The sequence below is a fragment of the Patella vulgata genome, chromosome 2 (assembly GCF_932274485.2).
Source record: "Patella vulgata chromosome 2, xgPatVulg1.2, whole genome shotgun sequence".
NCBI classification, from domain to species: Eukaryota; Metazoa; Mollusca; class Gastropoda; family Patellidae; genus Patella; species Patella vulgata.
In genome coordinates, this window is record NC_065880.2 from 32376386 (window position 1) to 32401893 (window position 25508).

The following is a 25508-nucleotide window of genomic DNA, read 5'->3' on the forward strand; positions in this document are numbered from 1 at the left end:
ACTGTTACACCCTAAAGATGGCTGAGTTCGAATTTTGTGAAAATCGGCCCAAAACTGACAGACAAAATGGCCGCCCTTCGTTCTCAAATAGCGTAAAAATATGGTATATCATGGTTGTGGACCCTATAGAGGTCATAAATTTTTATCCGATTTTGTTGAAACTTGAAATGTAAGTTTATAACCCAAAGATCTCGGTTTCTTTCGATATTTGCGCATATCGGACCGTAACTTCCTGAATTATGGCCCCTGATTGTACGAAAAATCACTTTCTTTTTAGCTTGTTCTCTATCCATCTCTCGAAAATGTAGGCGTATCCTGCCTGACAGCCGCTGGTTATCTGATTTAAAAAAAAATGACTGAGTTCGAATTTTGTGAAAATCGTAATGAAACTGCTGGACAAAATGGCCGCTCCCAGTATTCAAATAGTGTTAAACTTAATAATGTATGTAATACCAAGGTTGTGGACCTTCTAGAGTTTACAGTTTTGTTTCGATTTTGATGAAACTTGAAAAATGTGTTTATATCACAAAGATCTCAGTTACCCTCGATATTCGCGCATATCGGACCGTAACTTCATGGATTATGGCCCCTGATTGTATGAAAACATTTGCAATTTTAGCTTGTGGACCTTCTAGAGATCACAATTTTTATATCCGATTTTAAAAATCATTTAAAGATATCATCATTATACACTGATGATCAGATTTGAAACTGCCCAACAAAATGGCCATTCCTTGTGGGCAAATAGTGTTAAATTATGTAATACCAAGGTTCTTGACCCTTTAGAAGTCAAAATGTTTATCCGATTATGATGGAACTTGAAATAAGAAATAAAGGTTTATCTCCAATAGATCTCTGTCCCTTTTGATATTCGTGTATATTGAACGTTAAGTTCCTGGATTATGGCCCCTGATTGTATAAAAAGTAGCATTTTATTTTAGCTTGTTCTCTATCCATCCCTTGCAAAATGTTGGCGTATCTTGCCTGGCAACCGATGGTTTTTCAAAATGTGTAAATTGTACATACCTGAATAAGTGAACGGTGGTTTCCGAGGAGCATTGAGTAATCTGTGAATATTCGAAAACAACTTGCTTATTCAATACTTACATAATATCTAGTACAGTCATACTAGGGGATTTTATGAATGAAATTTACTGATTTACCTGTAATCAACATTATCTGCAGGTCCTTAAACTACTTTAAGATACATTATAGGAGATTAATTAAAGAGCTGGCAATTCTCACTATAATAGTTAAAAACTAGATAATGTAAAGGCAATTTGCTGAAAATTTCAGTCAAATTGATCCACAATGAACCAAGATTATAGCGATTGAATATTGGGGCTAGCCTCGATCATCATTACTAAAGTCGATAGGATAAAAAACATAGTCTCGATTATCCATTTTTTGATTTAATTATGAATGGAAGTCGAACAGCAAATCGGAATGTATTCCAATAAACAATGCAGGCTATAGTGATGCCATCGAGAGTTGATTATGGTCTGGATAAGTTAATTAATGTCTAATTAATAATTTAGATAACATTTCAGGCCCAATGAAAGACCTGCAATAGGCAGATTTAGCTCTTGCGTAATGTATGTTTAAATTTAACTTATTTCCATTCATTAAATAATTGACATAAAGCAATGATCCACTAAAACTTGACAAACATTATGATAAAACCTGTAAGGCATATTCCTCTTATTATCTAAAATAAAAAGCTGCAATGGACAGTAGACAAAAAAGTTGTTTGGTGTCAAATGAAACCTTTATAAAATGAAAGAGATGACATTTCATTTTATATTATTAACTAGGCTCTAAAGAACTTCAAATACTTACCGTGACAAATATTAAATTGATCTATAATTAGAAAGGTAATTTCCGGCCACTATATATATAGCATCATATCAATTAAAAAAAGAAAATTTTACTGTTGCATAACAAAAAAAAGGAGAATATAGGGTGGCATTACCAGACTGCAAACAGACTATGTCAGAGTTTGATGATGAACAGGGGTGGGGGGGGGAGGTGAATGTCTATCATTGAGACAAGTGGCGTGGCTTCGAATCCCTGCTTGTATGTGACAAGGAGTAGGGTTGCCTGTCGAACCTTATGGATTTTCTCAGGGTCCTCCGGTTTCCTCCCACTGCTGAAGACTCCTGCGCGCAAGTGAGTTATTGAAATAAAATTTAATCTTGTGTTAGTCTTGAAATGACCTAGTTTGTGTCCAGTGGAGGTTACCCCCTCTCTCTCTCTCTGGATGATGACCACTTTCTGATAGGCTAAGCAGTGATAAGCAATTACAATAGTCAATAATTTGGGATAAATATTACTCTAATTAAGTGAAAACTAGTTTCATTACATCAGGACACAGCTCACCAAATATTGCTGGGCCGTCACCCACGAAACAAGGGCCAAAGCTATTTATAGTCCTTCTCCCCCTTTCTCTTTTTCCCCCTTTTGCATGGCAGTCTTTGTTGACTTTTTGGTGTAGAATTGAATATAGGTTTGAATATACATTTTCTACCAGGTTTTGGTGAATATTCATGATTTTGAGGCGGTAGGATACAAGAGTTAAGAGGTTGGTTAGGTTGAAATGTTGGGCGGAAAAATGCATGTTTACTTGTCTCTACTTCCAGCTTGTGTATCTCATGTTTTTCATGATGAACCTCATACATGTTTTTGGTCATGAGGTTGCTACATGTTGCTCCACCTGTGGTAGAAAGCGTCACACGAATATTTGGGAAAAAGTTGGAGGCGGTCTAAGATACCAGAATTAACATTAAAGTCAATGGGGAAATCATTGGTGATCTGTGGTCATTGCAATACCTGAATAAGTTTGGTAATGAATATTTTCTGCTCAGGTTAAGCAGAGTGATAAACAATTTCATTAGTCATTACATTGGAGCATGGTAACTTTGATTCCAATAGAATGAGAGTGGTTGAACTTGGTGTATAGGTTTAGTACATCAATACTAGGGTTGTGTATTGTGACAAAAAATTATATTACAATATATTGTGATACTTGATAAAACCTATTAGGCCAGCAGTAGCTGACACCAAATAATGTTATCAGAAAAAACATTTTGCTCCACGATTAGGAAATGTGAAAGATCTTTGCTTTGACTAAAAGAGATATGTATTCTGAATAAAAATATCAATATTTCTGAGGTTCTAACCCCACAGTATTTTTATTTAGCGCTCATAGTTGGTGGATTATTTTACTGTGGAAGCTTACTCTTTAAACCATATTTGGACATAGGTACTGGTCATGTGTCTATAATTAGCCAATTGTTGACATGTAAACATATGATAACGTGGTTTATTATTTACTACACATGGCATGCAGAAGCAATGACAGTTTTATTTTCTATATATGGAAACATTTTAAGATAAATAGAACCATGCAATGTGAGTTGAGTCTGAAGAGCAAAATGTGAACGAAACTAGTCACAATTTATCTCTTATAAATGTATAGAACTATGATAAAATATGTATGCTGGTGGTTTAGCTGATAAAATTGTGATCCAATTTTGTAAACCTGTGAGATCTGTCGTAGGCCTACATGCTATTTCTACTTGTGACCAGTGGCGGATCCATATGTGGGGACCCTAGCCCCCATCCCCTCACCAATAACAGTACAAAATTCACAAATTATTGTGTTTCATCGAAACCTGTAAATTTTAATTTTTTGTTGCTTGAGGTAAAGTGAGATGCCCCACCCCTAACAAAATATTCTGTGCCCACCACTCAGACAGTAGCCTATGATCCCTGGCCCTACACACTACTCCAAACACTGTATGAAATTCACTAATTATTGTTTCTGCGAAACATGTAAATTTGAGTTTTTTTGTTGCTTGTATACCCCACCCCAACAAAATATTCTTTATCCCGCCACTCAGGCAGTAAGGTGCTGCCACACTAACCAGGAGATCCGTTGGTGTGGGGCATAAAAGAACCTTAAACAGTTGGTATTCAAAATAATAAAAATAGATCATAGTACCACTGTACAGGCAAAATTTCTTCATAGCACATTTCATAGCGTATGGATAAGTATTCCTTCGCTCCTTCTTGCCTTCCCATTGACTCCGTGTAAAGCCAGGAAGCGGTGACAAATGGTCCTAATCTCACAGCTTCGCTCTGAGGTTTAGTGTGGTTGGTACAGAAAATCGGGAGCCATGGTGTCCTGGGTTCGATCCTACCCATTGTTGACCAAGAAAGTACCTCAGGATTTTCCAGCGTTGGTTTCCGTTTTCACTGGTGCAAAACAGAGGGCCTGGCAAGGAACCGTGTCTTATATTCGGACAGAACCCTTCATGTAAAAGAACCCTTTGACAGAATTTGAAATTTGTCGTTGATTCCATAAAATAGTTGTTTGATATATATAGGTACAAATTATTACCAAATAGTTTATTTATATGAGAGTCAAGGTTCGGACTATGCCATGTTGTATTACACAATATTTAACATTTAAAAACCTATTTGACCTAGATTTTTTTAAAGTGGCGTCATAAAATTGATATTTCTTTTAAGTGGTAAAATTTTAAAATCAGATAAAATGTTGACACTAATCGATAAATTAAGTGCAGTGGACTCTGTCACATCCAGCTGCTGAATTTATTTCCTTATTACTTCAACCAAAAAAGTTTGAGTAATCCGTGTTCTGAATATTACGAATTACAACATCAATCAATTATCGGTCAGATTAATACTAGTGTTGGTCTTTGTTGATTACCTTGATATAAACATCAAAGCCTTTAAACATTCAGCCAACTCTACGAATTTTTGGTTGCACATTCTGTCTATTATTGAAATGTAATATCCTGAAAACATTTTTAATTGTGATGAAACCAGTTTGTTTTTAGAGTATTACCCGACCGGTCATTGTGTGATAAAAAATGCCAGTGCTATGCAACGTAAATAGTAAATTTTTGCCACCAAATACAACATCGATATACAACAGAAGAAGATTATACTTTTGGTATTTGAAGGTACAATAACCCTTGCTCGATATGGCTCTTAATAAGCCTATTGGCTCCCAAAGATTATAACACAGTCAAGATAATTCTTGCTTAAGGCAATAACTTTATAGACTTTAAATCAAAATATTAACATATTAAATTAATGATAGACAGGCTGATAATCTTAATGTCAGCCATATTGTTTGTATAAATATATAGAGTTGAGAAATATATTATGCATTCTTAAAAGAAAAAGAATTTAAAATTAGTATCACTATTTGTTGATACCTATAGCCAAAAATGTTCTGTGGCTTTTTTGGAATTGCAATTAGCATTGTTCATGCCAAATTTGATGGAAATTCATGCAGTCATAACTGAACAAATTTGAGTTTATTATGCTTTTAGGCCAAGTTTGGAACATAGTTGGTAAATAAAATTTGGTCCTAGTTACGCCCTCCGTTAACCTAATTAGCTTCTTGATTTTACCGGCTTATGCTGTATATCCCCATCAACAACTCTGTTGTCCTTTTTGATGTATTGTTTTATTGATCAAGAAAGTTATAGATAAAAGCTGATTGGCATTTCAAAAGTAGTTATCCAATGAAAATATAGTTTGAACTAATGATTGAAATCATAAAATGCATATGCCACAACAAAGATTCGTGGGTTATTCTTTTTGTTGATGGCGATTTTGTTATGCAAATTTAACTTTTCTAATGCTCATTCTTTCAATAATTCTGATTCAGAATTTGGAGGAATTTTATCATAGGATATTTTAGATGTGACTATTAATCTCAGAAATGTTCCGGAAAATGATTTTTCTGAGATTTCAAACGGAGAAGAAGATTACCTAGATATGGCATCTACCAAATATATTTTAAATGTTAATATTAATATCAATAATGTTCTAGAAAGAGATTTTTCCAAGATTTCAAATGCAGAAGTCTGATTTTACATACCTGAAATTGTTCTGCTTCTGGATATATTCAAATAATCAGTAAAATTTTAGAAAACAACTTGTTCATTCAAAAAATGGTGTTTAGAGAAAACTTAAAAGGGAATTTTGTGAAAGAAAACTACAGTAAATGTTTTTCACCTATACATGACGTAACAGCATTGATTGAGGTTGTCTCCCTTTCATTACAATTGTCATTGTATCAAAACTGTTTATGATATCAAAACTTAAACATTCATATAACCAAAAAATTAAATCCTTTATCCTTAATAATTGCTTCTTGCATAATTAAGTTACACAATACTTACTATTAACAGTTCAAGGACTAACTGAGCTGAATATCTTTAGTGTTTTGGTTCCGTAACATAACTAAGTTAAAAAGGGATAGGCAAGTACTAGTGCCTATAATTAGAAAGGTGATTTCCAATTTAATATTTTTAGACTATATCATTATTCCTGAGTTACCAGGCAACCTAATTCATTCACAAGATAATCTAAAATGAAGAATAGGTTTATTAACTTCTTTAACTTCTGTTATAAAGGGCAATATGTAAGACAGGCCTCCTGGCCTAATTTTCAACCCTTTGAAAATAAAGTTATTATTATTATTAAAATATTTTTAGACTATCATCACATTTATACAGAGTTGGAGGCTTAAACATTAAGAACTTGGTACCAGCAAACAATTAACTGAATCCATATACTAGTTTAGTTATTGCAAATAAATGATTATAATTCATCATAAAGACAATGATCTGGTCTATATGTTAATAAATATGTATTAAGTCCCAAATCCCTCCATGTCCCGTGTTGATTTAGCTTTACTTGTCTTGTCTACCAAAATAAACTGAATTGGCTTGTTAATGTCATAGAGCTAGGCTACAGTTTTTATACGTCACCCCTGTCATTCTGGACGTTCGAACATCTGTCTACAATTTGTTTTAGCGATTCTAACGAACATTGACAAATTGTTACACTCTTAAAAATCTTGGTTCCTTTTCGAAAATGGCAAGCATTGGACAGTAACTTCATGAATTATGGCCCCTGATTGTATGAACAATCACGTTTTTAGTTTGTGGACACTCTAGAGGTCACAATTTTTATCCGATTTTGATGTAATTTGAAATGGATGTTCATAACCCAAAGATCTCGGTTCCTGTCATTATAACTTCCTGCAGTATGGATGATACAAAAAATCACGTTTTTAGCTTGTGGTCCCTCTAGAGGTCACAATTTTTATCTGATTTAAATAAAACATTTAAATATATCACCATTACGCACTAATAATGGTTGGGTTTGAGGTTCATGAAATTCAGACCGAATCTGCCAGATAAAATGGCTGCTCCTTATATGCAAATAGTTTAATTATGGTATATCAAGGTCACAATTTTGATCCGATTTCGATGAAACTGAACATATATGTTTATTTCCAAAAGATCTTGGACACTTTAAATATTTGTGCATATTGGACTGTAACTTCCTGATTTATAGCCCCTGATTGTTCTAAATTATTCCAAAGCTAGAGCACAATCTGCAATCCCAATATGTAATAAATCCATACCTGCTGGTACTTGCAACATTATTGAATAATGCATATTGTTTATAACGTAAACAAACATTGTTTTGGTAGCCAACCGAGTTAGACCAGATTGATTCAAAATTGATACACAGTTTATGTTTATTAGACGAAGAACCAAATTACAATACATCATAGTATCAGGAAGAACAATGTAAATTCTTATATAAAGCTATCTAACTGCTAAATAAAAATGGGTCACTGGACTGGATACAAATACTGCCAAAAAATCCCAGTCTGCTACCCGGATTTTTTGATTGGAATATCCCAATTTTCTAATTTGGTCCATGATAACATGTTTGTGGATAACATTGACTGTAATACCTTGCACAGGTGTTATTTTCAACAATGTCATTTAAACATTTTTGGGGAGTGTTTTTCAATGAAATTGGAAAGAAAGGTTAAATGTGCTAGTTTTAAAGATACATTCCCAGGTACAAACTGGGTGATTAGATGATATATTTGGACTAAAAACATATTCAAACTAATTAATTTAACATAATTTTGCTTCAAATCCTTCTCAAAACATTGCAATTGCCATAGAATACCCTGGCTATAAAAAATCAATCAAAAGAGGTCATGTTTGTGTCACGTGACTTACATCTCTCTCGAAGGAGGAGAATTCATTGCATACACAAGATGATGTTGTCTTTAATCACCGACTATTTATTACAAATATCAAAGCCCAATTAAATTCTCGGATTAGCCACTGCCTGCGTCTTTTTCTGTGATTTTGACGTGACGCTTGCAGACACTCCTAATTGTCGGGCTGTTGATTAGGGGAACCCTTACATTTTCCCCAGGATTTTCTGGGATTTGTTTCCCATTGTCAGTTGTTCAGGTCGGAGATTCTGGGAATAAACATGACCTAGTCATTCGGATTGGCAGGCATGAAAATGAACCCTTGATAATTCGAAATAAGAGTAGGCCGTAGTGCTGTGGTCCAGGCAAAATTTTGGTTATAGCACACTGTATGGCATTTACCTGTCTTCTTTTTTTCAGTTGGTATAGGCATTACTATGTGAGGTATTTCTGCTTAATAGTATCATAGGATAATTGATTCATGAGTAATATATGTGGGGCGACTACTTTAAGTTAAAACTAATTAAATAGGTTCTGCTCCTTTAAATTGAAATCTGAATCCGTGTATAACATATGAATACAAAGTCTCTGCAGTTCTTAATGTATATAGCTTTACTTTAATTGATTATATAACCTCAATGTCATTGATATTAAAATTTTTGCTGAATCACAATACCAAACAGTATTATATTATACTGCGCCTTATCATATAGGTCTATAGCCTTTTTTTTCACATGAGGCCAAATTTATTGCTTGTAATCTCATACATAACACCCCATCCCCTTTAAGCAATACCTATTTTAAACCTGACAATGGTTTCATGAAGGTATGTTTTTTCTTTATAAACCATGTAAATACACGATTAGAGATGAACCGATACAAATATTGAATATTTGTATAATAAATAGTTAATTATATATTAATATATATTATAGTATAATATTCTTAATGATTGCTGACAGCTCAGTTTGTTTGTGGCACTCTACAAATTTTAACCGATTTTGATGAAACTTGAAAAGTAGGTTTATATCCCAAAGATCTTTGTTCCTTTCGATATCTACTTGTATCGAATCGTAAATCATGATACAATATAGAATAGAATTTAAAATTTTTGTTCGATTTTGATGAAAGATAACATAAATAAAATTTATGATCTTGGTTCCTTACGATGTTGGCAAATATTGGACCATAACTTTACGAAAAATTAAGTTTTTAGCTTGTGGACTCTATATAGATTTAAAAAAAAGAGGTTCAAATATATCACCATCACACCATAATTATGATTCGTGAAAATTGAACGAATCATGTTGCTTAATCATGTGGCTGCTTAAATTTTGTAAGAGATAAATATTACCCTAATCTAGGGTTGATATGTGAGGCCATGGGTTGTGGACCCTCTAGAGGTCACAATTTTGATCCGATTTTGATGAAACTTGAAATCGATGTTTATAACCCAAAGATCCTGGATCATTTTAAAATTCGCGTATATCAGATCGTAACTTAAATTCCAGAAGTATGGCCCTTGATTGTGTGAAAAATCATGTTTTTAGCTTGTGACCCCTCTCAAGGTCACAATTTTTATCCGATTTTGAAAAAAAACATGTGAATATATCACCAATACACCCTGATGATGGTTGAGGTTGAATTTTTTGAAAATTGGATCAAAACTGCTGAACAAAATAACCGCCCCTTATACCCAAATAGTGTAAAAATATGGTATATCAAGGTGGTGGACCCTCTAGAGGTCACAATTTTTATCCGATTTTGATTAAACTTTAAATTTAGGCTTATATCACAAAGATCTTGGTTTCTTTCAATAATCGCGCATATCCGACTGTAACTTCCTGGATATGGCTCCTGATTGTTAAAAAATTGCATTTTTAGCTTGTGGACCCGCTAGAAGTCACAATTTGTATTCAATTTTAAAAACCATTCAATTATATCACCTTTACACATCATTGAAGGTTAAGTTCGAATTTCGTAACAATTTGACCGAAACTGCTGGACAAAATGGCTGCTCCTTGTATGCAAATAGTGTAAAAGTATGTAATACTAAGGTTGTGGACACTCTTAGAAGTCACAATTTTTATTCGATTTTGATGAAACTTGAAATGTATGTTTATAATCCAAAGATCGTTGTTCTTAATGATATTTGTGCATGGACTGTAACTTTCTGGATTATGGCCCCTGATTAAACGAAAAATCACGTTTTTAGCTTGTGGCCCCTCTAGAGGTCACAATTTTTATCCAATTTTAAAAAGCGTTTAAATTTATCACCGTTACACCCTAATGACATCTGGGTTCCAAAACTGCCTGACAAAATGGCGGCTTCTTGTACGCAGATAGTGTATAAGTATGTCATACCAAGGTTGTGGACCCCCTAGAAGTCACAATTGTTATCCAATTTTGATGAAACCCAAAATATATGTTTATGTCACAAAGATATTGGTTTGCGCATATCAGACCGTAACTACCTGGATTACGGCCCCTGATTGCACGAAAAATCATGCTTTTTAGTTTATGGATTTTCTAAAGGTCACAATTTTTTATCTGATTTTAGAAACCATTTAAATTTATCACTATACCACCATAATGAAGGTTAAATTCGAAATGAACTGCCCGACAAAATTGCCGCTCTTAGTGTGTACGCGAAGTGTGTAAAAGTATGTGACGATTTACATGTAGACTGTTGACTATTTCTCCATACACAGGAAAAAAGTAGTTCCGAAAGATTAACGCATTTAAATAATTTGAAGTCATAACAATGTTCAATAATTAACATACTTCTTAAATTTATCAATAAATTAACTCGTATTGATATTTAGGGAGCTCAAACAATATCGTACTAGTATTTTCACTTGATAACATGTAAAGATATTTGAACATATTTCAAATTTGCAGCGAGCGTAAAACTTGATTGTGTCAAGCAAAGTAAAGTCTATCAATTGTTAAATAAAATTTAAAAAAAGGAATAAAAACACACCTGACAACACATCTTTTGTGTGGGGATATCATATCTTTACCACAGGAATTTTTGTGACTATTTAGTTGAGATTTTACAACAGACTTCGGTTTTCGGAGCGGAATTGTCTTGAAGAAGGGACGTCGAATTCATTGACGACAATATCATCATCTCGCTTTCTTTTGTTATATATATACTCTTCAAAAAAAGTAGGAGATATTGAAATGCAAATTCCTATGCAGGTTGCGAAATGATAAATAGCCATGGACATTTGACATGCTTTGAGAATATGTTCACAGGTGAAGAACTTATCGCCCCAACAGAACAACTGAGCTGCACATGCGACACGCAATAGCGCAATACACGTGGGAGGGGTTGATTGTCAAATTTGACACTTCAAGGAAAGGTTGATGAAAACTGCCATGTGCTGGTTTATCTATCCATGTTTGCTTTCCTATCGGTTCTTGCATAAGATTTACTGTTTAACGTATCTTTGCTTTAGTGTGTTACGTTTAATTTGTTTTGGAGACGTGTTCGTCGACGTCAACGTCAACCGACAACACTGCAAGAATTGGCTGTGGCACTGCAAGAGAAGTGGGTCAGATTGCCCCAAATCGTGATTGGATGTTTGATTATGTGCATGCCACGACGAATTGCTGAATGTCTGAGGATTGGTGGAGCAATTACTCGTTATTAAGACAAAAATCAAAAATGTCCATTTTCACTTTTGATGGTGTATCTCTTTGCGAGTGAAATGGGGCCGTCAGATAAGCCGCCCATATGAACTGTTTATGTTCATGTGTAGGCAATTGGCATGTTATTAACATACACTGGTTACTTTTAATAAAAACAGCAGTGCATTTCCGCAGTTTTGTATTGTTTCTGAATATCCCCTAATTTTTTTTAAGAGTATATATATCATTTGCATGATTAGCTCCAGTTATCAAGTGAAGATATCAAAGTAAAGCTTTTACAGTAAATATGGCTGCACAAGTGTGCAAAATGACCTACGGGTTTGGTGCAGTTTCGGTCATTTTCAAAAGCCCTCCGTCCTGACCGGCCTATGTGGCCGACATGGAACCCATTGTAACAACAATATAGTTTATATCCCAAAGATCTTAATTCTTTTGACATTGGCACTTATCGTATCATAACATCCTAGATTATGACCCCTGATTAGTGATGGTCATGAGACTTAGAAGCCTAGTGATTTTCAATGATATCCGATAATTATGGCCAGAGTTATGGCCCTTGATCACTTTGAAATATCTTGTGACGCTCTAGAGGCTTATGTTATCATCCGATTGACTTCAGTTTGATACACAGATTTTAAGGTCTTGAGATGAACAAGTATATTGATTTTCAATGAATCTGCTAAATCCATGATATTAAATGTTTCATTAGCTAAACGTTAGCAAGGGGCAGAACTGAATAAGATCCAAGCAAATTCTAATGATTTTCTGATAATTACTTAATGAGTTGTTACTCTTTTAGTGTATTATAAATGTTTCATTACTGAAAAAAGTAAAAATATGTGACAACTCTTGTTGACAGCCCGGACGATTTAGCTGCTGTGGGCGGCAACCTATCTTTAATTTATTAATTACCTTTTCAAAAGTTGTTAGTCTATAACTGACAGACAACATAAACTGAAAGTCTTGATGGCGCCACAAGTCTTAAAACCAGACTGATCGACCAATTAAATGCACTATTTTCCTGGAATATCGATATTAGCTCAGTGGTCAACTCGAATGAGGAATTTTCATCGTTGGATAATATACCTAATGGGTAAAACATGGCAATGGCTTCCAGGAACATGCTACAAGCTTATACATAGCAGAATTGGATTCAGAAACCGTTTCAGTAATGTGTTTAGAAAGCGCCCTGCCACAAACGGCAGCCATGTTGGAAATATGCGGAATGAGTGAACATACTATCATTTCACGCAGCTGTTAATGGCAGAAATCGAATCTGTGTCCAGAAAACATATTGACACAAAACATTACTACAGTGTATAGTTTGAGAGCTTGATACTTTTGAAAAAAATAAATGTGCAATTAATTATATGTGTCATCTATTTATTTTTGGATTTTTGTGGGGGACATCAGCCTCACTGTTGGCTTGTTTGCTGTATGATTAATTAATAAAGTCGAGATTATTAGTTATTAACATTTATATTTTCATAAAATTTCATCATTTCTCACAAGATTATCAGAAAATGGAAAAATATCATAAAAAGTATAAAATTTCATTATTTCTCATAAAATTATCGTAAAATGAGACAAATTTTTTTTTTGAAATATAAAATTAGCCAGAAATCACTACTCCTAATAATAAATTTCTATACTAATAAATCTGGATGTGAATAAGAAAATTGTCCAGGCATTTATGTCCCCTAGCTTGCTGCAGATGCTGCTCTCTTTCGTTTTCTATTTGACAATGTTCAGTCAATGTTACATCGGTATATGAACATAGGAGAAGAATCAGAAGATGACTGTGCCCATTAATACCACCAGTGCTGTGCCCATTAATACCACCAGTGCTACTGGTGGGATGTTCTTATCCGCATAACATTGGCTGAACACTACTTCATGGACCGGAGATAAGTTATTTACTGTCAGTGCAGTTTTGTCAAAACATCTGTAAAATGGCCAATTATTGGCAAATACTGATGTGCGTCAGTAAGCCAATAAACGGCAAATAGTGATGTACTAATTGATAAACATAAAAGATCTGTTTATGGTTGAATTTGAAAAAAGTACAGGTAGAAATTAGCCTCCTCAATGTTACATACATCTGTAGGAGAAATAGATAACTATATGTTGGTCTCAAAATGACTGTAATGTATAAATGACACTTCAAAAATGACAGACTTAACTTCTAAGGATTAAAACTGAACATGATCACTCAATCACTAATACCAAGGCTCTTATTTATGTCAAATTTGCCGATCTTGATTGACTGGCAGTGAAATTGACCAGCTGTTGAACTTAACTGTCAGTCAATTAACGTGGCATAAAATTAGAATTACAGTTTTTATGTGCAAAAATATGTTTAGCATTCTCACTAATTATGCTGATCAAAATTCATTATTTAAGATTTTACCCTTTTTTTTCCAGGACAATTTCAAAAAGGATTAGCAGTATGTACTTGGGTAAGTTGTACTTTATAATTTCCAACTTTAACAGAAATTTCTACAGTTTCAGTAAAATAATATTATGTACATTTGTGCATATTTCCCTTTCAATCTAGTTCTACCATAGACCTTATAATACATACATTATAAGGTCCATGGTCTACTTAATTTTAACCCTACTTTAGTCTAACAACCATACACCTACCCATCATGATTTTTGTTGTTGACATATTTTGTGGAATGTTTATGAGCTTGAGGTGGGGAGCATATCTGAGTTCACAAGTTTGTCATGGTGATATGTCTGGTGAATAGTTACAGGTTTAGAATTAAACTTATCAATATTCAAGAGTCGCAAAACAATTATTTTCACTTTTCATTTAAACAATGTCCATCGATTATCACAGTTATCTATGCAATCTGCTTTTTAAAAAAATCAATATCAAGCATACAAGAGATGAATTCATTACAACACAAATAAAGTAGCCATGATTTCCAGACTAAGGCAGACAAGACAACTACTTTACCAGCTGTTCATAATGCCTGAAATCAATTGATTTTATTCCCAGTTGGATCTGTTTAATGTAGGAGTGTGTGCAGGATGGTCCTGCACAGATTGTTATTAATTTCCTTCTTCTCCCAAGACCACACCCGCACCTCAACCAGAAAAAAGAAATTACTGTTTCAAAAGTATCAGCCAATGTCTGGATTTTGTCATGGAAGTATAATCTAATGTCTGGTTGAACAACTCTAAATGTAACATGGGATTGAATTGTTCAGAAAGTGGAATTAAATGTCAGATAAGTTATTCTGCGAATATTACGTAACCAGGAATTTTAGCTGTACACATATAGATATGTAGGTAGGCTGTAGAACGATTAAGAAGAAAATGTACTTATGTATAGCAAGTAAATTTCAGTCTGTGTACTGTTTTTAAGAATTTTTATGTTCAATTCATTTGTGTGTTTTTTTCAACTGTAATATGTTAAAGATTGTAAAGGGACATGTTGATTCATATTCAATAATTTTGTGGGGTCTAAGGAATATGGGAGGATTGTTCATAAGGGAGATAGAGAAGTGGTGTTAGATATTACATGGCCTCAGAACAATCTCAATAAAAATAAAAAAAAATATGTATGGGATTAAGAGTCATTCCACGAGAAAACCATGCAGAAGGTTCGAAGGTGGGCGTTGGCCGATTGAGTTCATATTTACAGGGTTTGGTCGACCCATCGAGCCTACTCCCCAGCCAAAATCGCCGATTTTAGAAATCAACCGTTTCTGAGATACAGCCTGATTATGTTTTTCGGCTGATTTTCGACCATTTGTGTAGCATTGCTATAGCCATCAATCGACCAATGGCGAACTAAGTTTTGGTTGGTGGTTATAGTCCAGGTCTCACCCTACCATATTATAATGGTCACCCAGTGCAACCTCTCTTTCCGTAGGTGTCATGGCACTACACAAAATACATGTCTGCAGACACCTGAATTATACTCTTTCTTCAAATTGTGATAACTCCAGCTTGACCTGTTCTAACAACATAAAAAATAAAATCGTTGTCAACTAATCTTCAACAGCATGAAAAGTAACGAAATTCATCACCACAAATAATTCTTATTTCAGATGCCTTTCTTTCGTTTGCTGCCGAATAAACGAAGACTCGTAATTTTGGAGGAATATTATTTGCGTGAATTTGATTAAAACAGGCACGGATCGGCAAATTTCATTCTATCCTATTACGAAAACACAAAATTTTGTAGGAATATTACTGACATAAATTTGAATACCATACGGGAATTAAATATGAATAAGTGGTTGCCCTGCAAGATACACCCACATTTTGCAAGAGATAGACAGAGAACAAGCTAAATAAAAGCGATTTTTCGTACAACCAGGGGCCATCATCCAGTATGTTACAGTCTGACATGCGACAATATCAAAAGGAACCAAGATCTTTGGGATATAAAAGTATATAATATAAAAGTTTCATCAAGTTGAATAAAAATTGTGGTGTTAAGAGGGACTACACGATTAAAACGTGATTTTTCGTATATTCAGGGGTCATAATTCAGGATATGAGCGAGTATCGAAAGGAATCAAGATCTTTGGGATATAAACATACATTTTAAGTTTCATCCAAATCGGATAAAAATTGTGTTTCTAGAGTGTCCACAATCTTGGAATTGCATACTTTTACACTATCTGCGTATGTCGAGCGGCCATTTTGTTCGGCAGTTTCGATTCGAATTTCATGAAATACGAACTTAGTTGTCATTAGGGCGTAACAGTGATATATTGAAAATCGGGGGTCATATTCCACGAAGTTAAATGCGATATGTGCGAATATCGACATGGACCGAGATCTTTGGGACCTAAACATATATTAAAAGTCTCACCAAAATCAGATAAAAATTGTGACCTCGAGGGTGTCTACAACCTTGGAATTGCATGCTTTTACACTATTTGCGGCCATTTTGTCCGGCAGTTACGGTCCTATTTTCACAGAATTCGAACTCCGCCATCATTAGTGTGTAACAGTGATATATTAAAACGTTTTTTAAAATCGAATAAAAATTGTGACCTCTGGAGTGGCTACAAGCTAAAAACATGACTTTTTGTACAATCATGGTCCATAATCCATGAAGTTAAGATTCGATATGCAGGAATATCGAAAGGATCTGAGATCTTTGGGTTATAAACATACCTTTTAATTTTCAAAATCGGATAAAAATTGTGACCTCCAGTGTCCACAAGCTAAAAACATGATTTTTCGTAAATTCAGGGGCCATAGTCCATGAAGTTACGGTCTGATAAATGCCAATATCAAAAGGAACCAAGATCTTAGGGACATAAACCTATGTTTCAAGTTTTGTTGAAAATGGATAAAAATTATGACCTGTAGAGGGCCCATAAATAAATTGTTGACGGAAGGGCGGACATGTGGTGGCGACAATACCAGAATGTGGGCATACAAAAATAGCGAAGTGTTCCTATTTTCATTTGAATATTTTGTTGACATTTTATAAAGAAGAAAACAATGTTTTGACATCACAAACTATTCTTATTTCGGAAGTTCTGCATACATTTGCTATCGTATAAACGAAGACACGTAATTTTGAAGAAATATAACTGTTGTAAATTTGAAGCCAAAGCAGGATCGGAGAGCTTTCATTCAATCAATATATTACGAAAACACGTATATCAAAAATATCGAGGTGAACCTATTTTTATTACATACGGGATTTGAATAATACGTGATCAGAACTAAAGTTTTTGATGAAAGCTGACAAAATACAGCGATTAAGAAAACTAACTATGACATGTAGATATATTATAAGCTTCAGTTACACACTATCTGTGTTTTTCCCATCATGTTTCCTTCAGTTGGGTTTATATTTGAGGGAGGAAATTTATGGGGATCAGTCTGTTTGGTTTGTGTAGTCGTTTGGCATACTGAATATTCAGGATCCTTTGGATAGTTATCTTGGACAGGTTCACGAAGTAATGGTGTTTTAGATTCAGGGTGAAGGGAAATGGCCTCTTGTTCTGGTTGCTGTACTTCAGGAGGCAAATCTGGATCCACCACTTTAGTTTCATCTTGACAAACTACCATATCATTTTTATCTGAAATGTAAACACAATCAAATGCTATTTCTTTAATAAGCAATTTTTTTTATTTTTACCCTGGTTACTGTGGCATCGAGATTACATAATTTTAATTGGGGATTAATCTTTTCAAACCACTTTAGCTTCATCTTGATTAGGTGGATTTGAAAAATTTGTGGTTGGAATTAGTTTCAATGCTTATACTATGACTATGTCTTTCTTCTGGCTTGTCTATAAGGTCTGGTTCTATTAATCCAAGCTAATAGATGTATTTCAGATTGATTATTTAACATTTAGCTCGAAAATAAAATCAAAATACCAACACTAGATAATGTTTGGGCTTGGATTCAATTCAATTAGATTTAAAACAAGCATGAAAATAATTTTTGTGGACAACAAAATTGCAATAGGCTGATCACATAACAAATAGTATAGATGGATGATATTTTAATTCCACATAGTAAATACTGAGTGGAATTGAACTATCTTTGGACTGATATCCTTCTTAGATGTTCATTGTTCACAATATTGTAGTTTGCAAATAACTCCCATAGTGTTAAAATGATATATCAAGACTTTAATTAATTTCATACTGTTCAATAGGACCAAGTATGATTATAGTAGTATATAATTATTGACCAACCTTTATAATTTGGTAAAAAATCCTTTAGTTTTGGGCATTTTTTCAAGCGGAATACTAGTAGAAATATCGGTAAAATAAAAACTAAAACACCCACAACAACACCTGTAAAACATAAAATTAATAACTTATGTAATTCAACAAAAGTAGTAATTGCATAAAGTCCTGATAGTTGTACAGAGCCAGTGTTTTATATCATTGTTTTTATTGTTTCCTTGAAGTTACAACAAATCAAACATTGATCAAACAAAAGAGATATTATGGAACAGTGAGATCCTAAGTCATCCTCTGCACATCCTACATTTACCAAATGTATCTTTTTCTTTTTTGGGCTGTGTCGGATCATTCAACTGCATGCGCAATGAAAAGAAAAATGGAAGGGATTTATAGTGTTAGTTTATCTGGAAATACAAGATGAAACATCAAGAAGTTTATCTGGAAATACAAGATGAAACATCAAGGGGCACATTAGTTTTTTGCAATACATTCCTGATACTATAAATGCACTAAAATACTTCGTTGGAAGATATATGTTTAAAAATTTAAGATGAATCAAAAAATGAAAAAAAAAAAAGCAGAATATGCCTAAGTGGTCCACGCGCAAAGATATTCTCCAAAAACACCAGCCAAAATAGTGAATATATCAAAAGTATAACATAATAATTTTGACTATGTGAAAAAAACAGGAAGGGACGCATCTTGCCTAATTACATAAAAACATAAATAACCAAATTCTACCTCCTAGAACTGACTAGACGATAAAAGGATCTCGTACACACTACGCATCCGTTTAACATATTTTTTTTATGTCTGAAGTTACCATCAAATGCCTTGTAGTTGTAATTGATAGACATGTCAGATAAATGAAAATAAAATTGAATTCCACCAGTTTTGTCAGTTACCGCAAGAGAATTATTACCCTTGCTCACTTTGCTGAATTTTGTAAAAATTACTAGCAACCAAAGTTATTATCAACCGACAATCATTCTGAATTTCAACAGAACTTACTTAATATTAGGATTGTCAAATTTTTCTGTTTCAGCTTCATTTCGCCTAAAATAAATGAAATAATACAATGTATTTAAGTGAGGAGATTATTAGATTATCATAAATTAGGCTTGTGAAAGTTTTAAAATTTTCATTAGGAAGTTTAAGCCAGCTTTAACTTGGACTTTTTTCAGCTTCTTTTTTGCCTAAAATAAATGAATTAATGCATTGTGTTTAAGAATGGAGATTATCATGAATAAGGCTCATGAAAGTTTTAGAATTATCATTGGGGAATCTGGGAACTGTACAAACATTTTTGCTGCCTGACAATAAGTCAAATGACTTAAATTGTTGATATTCAGACTTGACTTTTTCCAGGTCAGTTGATTGGTTCTTCGCTAAAACAGAACAGATACTTTCTGTATTAAAGTTAAAATCCATAGACCTACCGGTACATATATTGATCAGTCTTTTTTAAATGTGCCAAGATACCGAGCAGTACTGGCCTCTCGAATTGAATGTCCCAAGTTTCAAAACCCCGTCCAGTTCTCATGTGCCATAGTTCCTTGTTGTTCGGATAGTAACAAAAAAAAGAAAAAAAAAAGTTCCACTGTGGGCACATAACTCACCTTTCAACTTAAATTGTTGATATTCAGACTTGACTTTTTCCAGGTCAGTTGATTGGTTCTTCGCTGAAACAGAAAAGATACTTTCTGTATTAAAGTTAAAATCCATAGACCTACATATTATCAGTCTTTTTGAAATGTGCCAAGATACCGAGCAGTAGGGTACTGGCCTCTCGAATTGAATGTCCCAAGTTTCAAAATCCAGTCCAGTTCTCATGTGCAATAGTTCCTTGTTGTTCGGATAGTAACAAAAAAAACAAACCCAAGTTCCACTGTGGGCACATGACTCACTTTGCAATTTAAATTGTTGATATTCAGACTTGACTTTTTCCATGTCAGTTGATTGGTTCTTCGCTGAAACAGAACAGATACTTTCTATATTAAAGTTAAAATCCATAGACCTACATATTATCGGTCTTTATTAAATGTGCTAAGATACTGAGCAGTAGGGTACTGGCCTCTTGAATTGAATGTCACAAGTTTCAAAACCCAGTCCAGTTCTCATGTGCCATAGTTCCTTGTTGTTCGGTTAGTAACAAAAAAAAAAACAACCCAAGTTCCATTGTGGGCACATATATATGTGCACACATAAAGGAATCCCTGTGGTTAGAAATTCAAGAGAAGTAGACAGGAACACATTTTTGCAAGCAAAATTCTCTGACATTGTACATGTGACAATTAAAATTCATATGTTAGTCTCAAAATGACCAAAGCATTGTGTAGACGGAGCATTAAACCATTCCATGCCAAGCAGGGCTCACACTGGCTTTCAATTTTTTTTTTGCCAAAATGGATGATAATTTTTATATAAAAAAAATGTTCATATTTTTTTCCCCCAACTGGAATATTTTAGCTGCCAAAATTGAATGACAACACATAACAATTCTACATCTCAACTTGGATTATTATAAAACAATTACCGATAGATACAATACAATATACAACTTTAAAATTCTGTCTTTACATAGATTAGCAAAGTTGGGATTTTTAAATAAGATCATATTTTATTTTTGGTGACTTTAGTCTATTTGAACACCATACTGTACAATATTTTTTCTGTATTTACAAGTCAAATCTCATCCAAGGATTGCCAGTTTTCTATAAATTTATGTGTTGCGTGCACAATGGGCCTATTGTTATTTTCAGGTACCGGAAAGTTATCAGAATCTGAATCTCTGATATAATGGTATAAATTTCAATTATATTTGTTAAGAGATGCTTAAAACCTGTTGTTAACTTTTAGAGCATTTTGTCGACCAACGGTAATATGATAAAAATGTCGAACTGTTTTCTCGCTCAAGAATAGTCACTATTCAACTCGTTCTCGTCCAGTGGTGATAATATAATTTGAAATAATGATATCTGATCGGCATGCTTGTATTTTTTACATGCCGTATATGAAGCCATGGTAAACGAATTCAATTATTAAAATATTTAATTCTCTTCGCAATCATTAGGAGTAAATAATGACTTGAGATAAGGTTTAAATATATCATTGGCAATCATCAATCAACTAATCATTAATCCAAAACAACTGATTGGTATTACTCATTGACCCGATCCGGATTATCCGCCTGTTGATTAATTTATAGTATCCCGCCATGTGATTGACACTCAATAATGGTTAATCCAGGATAAATACGATTAGAATTTTGAGATTTTCTTCCGCCAGTTCTCAAAAAGAATCGCCAGTACCGCAAAACATCGCCAAAATCAAATTTTAATCGCCACTTTCAAATTTTTATCGCAAATTGCGACTTTGGCGACCGACAGTGTGAGCCCTGATGCCAAGAGAATTATAACATACCTCCTTTCTGCATGGGATACAATATATGTGTCATCTTTTAAGGGACATTATTATCACCCTCACCAAGAATGTGAATAACGTCATATTAAAAATGCCCTAATTATAGACTCTATAAATTACTGTAACTGCAAGAAGTGATAAATGATCTACTTAGAGAAATGTATAGGAAAATAGGACATCTTTTAATCCAAATGTGACAGGAAATTTGATGGATAATGTTGATTCCAGTCCCAGTATTTATATGCCCACATTGAAATGTTTTATATTCAAATTGTTCTTAAGAATCAATTCTAGTTGAATTTTTAAATACATAAAAAACTTTTAAATTGGAATATTTATTACTTACTAATAATACAGTTGTACATCAGACATCCCACATCTTCGTGATTAGCCCTGCAGTAGCTTTCAAGATAGCCGCATGGACTGCAAATCATGTCCATTTTATCACAAAACCGTTCTCCTTTATCACATGGATCAATTCCACACATAACATATTTTTGAGGTTCAGCTGTTGATTTTTCTAAATTTGTTATCACTAATGATATAGTAGCTAGTAAAACTATTGATGGACTCATCTGTAAGGTTATAAAAAAATGTCCATTGATTGGAACCACAGAAAAAAATTAAGCAACTAATGCTCAATTATTTAGCCAAAATAATATCAGGCTACTTTTCTACACCAATTTGGCTAATGAAGGCACCCATACACTCAGACAGTGGCACAGTTTTTATTTTGAATTCAAACTGTAAAGTTTGCCAATGAGACAGTTCTTTACCAGTCCCTCCATCCTGCGCCACTCACAATGAAAAACTGTGCTGGAAATTTGAGAAATTTTATCGGCCTAGCAGGGATCAAACTTGGAACTTAATAATAACTGAGCCACCATGACTGCCCAATTATTTAGCTAATGCGGTTAAGCCCCATTCTATTCTGTAAGTATAAAAAGGATTTATGTCCCTATTTCCTTCTCAAATTAGACAACAATTATTTTTAAAAACAAGTATGTGGTACCTTACTGGTTTATAAATGTCAGAAGACAGAAAAAATAAACGACAGTTTGATAACTGGAGTTTTGTTAGTAAATAAGAGTACTCACTTTAAAGTATATGTAAACACTCCCTCAGTTATGTTCTGTTATGAACTGTGATAACACAAATCATACACAGCTTTTTATAACATTGTTGTGGGTAAACCCATTTATAAAATTCGAAATTGTATAACCCATTAAAACTATCAAAAAGGTTTTTATAAGGTTTTGACCTCAACCCATTAATTATGTCCACTGCCTTTCGAAGAAAGCAGGGGACTATTAAAATGGATCTGTCTGTCTGTCCGTCACACTTTTTGGGACACAATAACTTTCCTAATTGAGTATTGAGCTAGAATGTTCGAACTTGGTATACGTGTTTATTAGGTCAATACCTTGATGGAGTTTGAAGATGAGAATTTTCTGCTTAGGGTAAGCGGAGATAAGCAACTTCATTGGTTGATGCTTTTGGACACGATAACTTTAGTTCTAATTAAGTGAGAGTGATCAAACTTGGTGTGTAGTTTCATTACATCAATACTTTGACTAAGTTCGATAATGAGCATTTTCTGCTAAGGGTAGGCAGAGCGATAAGGAATTTGATTGGTCAAGACTTTAGAACACAATAAATCTCCTTCGAATTGAGCTAAAATGTTCACACTTGGTGTAGGTGTTTATTAGGTGAATGTCTTGATGGAGTTTAAAGATGAGAATTTTCTGCTTAGGGTAAGCAGAGATAAGTAATATGATTGGTTGATACTTTGGAACACGATAACTTTAGTTTTAATTAAGTGAGAGTGATGAAACTTGGTGTGACTAATTCCGATAATAAACATTTTCTGCTGAGGGTAAGCAGAGCGATAAGCAATTTGATTGGTCGAGAATTTGGAACACAATAACTCTCCTTCTAATTTAGCTAGAAGGTTCACATTTAGTGTTTATAAGGTGAATGCATTGGTGGAGCTCGATGATGAACTTTGTCTGCTTATGGTAAGCAGAGATAAACAATGTGATTGGTTGATGCGTTGGGGCATGATAACTTTGGGGCGCGATACACAATTTGATTGGTCAAGACTTTGGAACATAATAACTCGCTTTTAATTGAGGTAGAAGGTTTAAACTTGATGTAGATGCTCAGTAGGTGAATGTCTTGACTGAGTTCAATGATTAACATTTCCCACTAAAGTTAAGCGAAGCTAAGCAATTTCATCGGTTAATGCTTTGGGACAAAATAACTTTGATTATATCTGATAAAGAGTGATGAAATTAAGTGTATAGTTGATAATCAATTTGATTGCTTGATAATTTTGAAAAAAGTAAATGTGCAATTAATTAATGTCATTTACTTTTTTCGGGATTTTGGCGGGGGACATAAGCCTCACTGTTGGCTTGTACAATTTTAGAATACCATTAACAATTGTTAGACACCTTTATAAAACAAGCTCTTTGTACTTTTATTTGTCCTCTTTTTCTATGAGAATCCTGGTGTGGTTGTACAACTGGAGCTAGTCAGTCATGATTGAGAGGTGGGTAAGTCAAGCATATGTGTAGGAATGGGAGGGCGATAAAGGAATTCTCAGTTTCCTTCCCGTTGGTTAAAGGGACAACTGTGTCTTTTCTGATACAGTGTTTATGGAACCTTAATATTACAGTGTCTAACTTAATATTAGGATCAGTTTCATTGTGGTTACAATATATCAAGAAAAGGATAAACTAAAGGTGTATACCGGTATATATATTATGTATAAAACATTTTTTGTACAGTAAATGAAATGCCCCACCGCCTTGTCAAAACATACAGAAGCAGTGGGGCAGTACCGCTGAAGTGAAAATAATGAACTTTTGGTTCTATTTGAGAGATAGATGGGGAGTAGCATATTTATCATGTGTGTAACGCACAGCACAGGGAGTTCACATCCTAAGACTCCAATAATTGTAATAATAATAATGATAATAATAAGGCATTTAATATATAGCACCTAATAGTCCTAAGATGCTCTAAACGCTTTACAATCACCATATCACATGACCCGACATATGTCAAATCATGATATATACTACTTTTAATTACTGATAGGCTTGGTTGTATAAATGAGTTTTTAAATTGGTTTTTAAATGTGTGTAACGCACAGCACAGGGAGTTCACATCCTAAAACTTCAATAATTGTAATAATAATAATGATAATAATAAGGCATTTAATATATAGCACCTAATAGTCCTAAGATGCTCTAAACGCTTTACAATCACCATATCACATTACCCGACATATGTCAAATCATGATATATACTACTTTTTATTACTGATAGGCTTGGTTGTATAAATGAGTTTTTAAATTGGTTTTAAAAATGTCTACGGTCTTGCTTAAAATGTCTACGTCTTGCTTGATCTAATGGTTTCTGGATCGATCTTGACAAAATTGCTGATAGGTAGTCAAACTTAATATTGACTAAGCGCGAATGCTAAATGAAAATATGAGGACATAGTCATACCTTTGCTAATGAAGATGTAGGTCCATGTAAGTGATGTGATTACAACTTTCAGAATTTGTCTCGGATTCACAGTACTTTGTATGTTCTTGCAAAACTCTTAATAACATGAATTCCCATGCATAGTACTCAATTTTACTCATGTTATAAGTCT

The 25508-nt window shown here is 33.8% G+C and overlaps 2 long non-coding RNA genes across 3 annotated transcripts in view; one reads left to right on the forward strand and one right to left on the reverse strand.

The window, feature by feature from the left end:
- Nucleotides 1-25508, forward strand: part of LOC126811727 (uncharacterized) — a 116588-nt gene that overhangs the window by 64745 nt on the left and 26335 nt on the right. For both annotated transcript variants that reach the window (XR_008786214.1, XR_008786213.1), the window contains exon 2: nucleotides 14156-14190. This is a non-coding gene — a long non-coding RNA (uncharacterized LOC126811727). The remainder of the gene's footprint in view (nucleotides 1-14155; nucleotides 14191-25508) is intronic.
- On the reverse strand, nucleotides 16995-23011 carry LOC126811722 (uncharacterized). Its single transcript, XR_007675724.2, has 7 exons — nucleotides 22936-23011; nucleotides 22185-22413; nucleotides 20323-20385; nucleotides 20035-20097; nucleotides 19427-19471; nucleotides 18422-18523; nucleotides 16995-17796 (listed from the first exon to the last, which is right to left on the reverse strand). It is a non-coding gene; the product is annotated as an uncharacterized LOC126811722 (long non-coding RNA).